The sequence below is a fragment of the Aptenodytes forsteri genome, unplaced genomic scaffold (genome assembly GCF_000699145.1).
Source record: "Aptenodytes forsteri isolate BGI_AS27 unplaced genomic scaffold, ASM69914v1 Scaffold34, whole genome shotgun sequence".
Lineage (NCBI taxonomy): Eukaryota > Metazoa > Chordata > Aves > Sphenisciformes > Spheniscidae > Aptenodytes > Aptenodytes forsteri.
This window is the reverse complement of record NW_008795038.1, coordinates 720,687-721,211: the sequence shown is the minus strand read 5'-3', so window position 1 is coordinate 721,211 and position 525 is coordinate 720,687. Positions and strand designations below refer to the sequence as shown.

Below are 525 nucleotides of genomic sequence, written 5' to 3'. Positions count from 1 at the left end.
GAATGGGGGGCTAGAGGGGGTAGGGGCACTATAGGAGATGGAGAGATATAGGGGATGGGGCGCTGTAGGAGGTGGGGTGCTGTAGGGCAGAGGATGGGGCACTGGGGGCACTGCAGGAGATGTGATGGGGCAGGGGCAGCTGCAGGGCTGTGGGGTGGTGAAAAATGGAGACCCCCGTCCCCATCTGCCCCTGCAGGGACCTGTTCCTGCGTCCCCATGTCCCCGTGTCCCCACATCCCCACATCCCTGTGTCCCCCCGTGTCCCCACGTCCCTGTGTCCCCGTGTCCCCACATCCCCACACAGGAGAGGCTGTGGGGCTGCCTGGGGGTTTGGGGTCCCTGGGGGTCCCTGGGGGCGGTTGGGCAGGAGAAGTGAATGTGGCCCCACCAGAAACGGCCTGATGGCGGGGAGAGGGGACGGAGCTGGGGGCCAGGACAGGCCATGGCGGTGGCTGTGGCCATGTCCTTAGCTTCACTGGGCCCACGGGACCGGCGGGTCACACACAGGGGAGCCCCGCATCTCCG

At 67.2% G+C, this 525-nt stretch overlaps 1 protein-coding gene across 1 annotated transcript in view; it reads right to left on the bottom strand.

The window, feature by feature from the left end:
* CHMP6 (charged multivesicular body protein 6) overlaps window positions 1-525 on the bottom strand; it is a 10,449-nt gene that overhangs the window by 8,403 nt on the left and 1,521 nt on the right. The gene's annotated exons all lie outside the window — the stretch shown is intronic.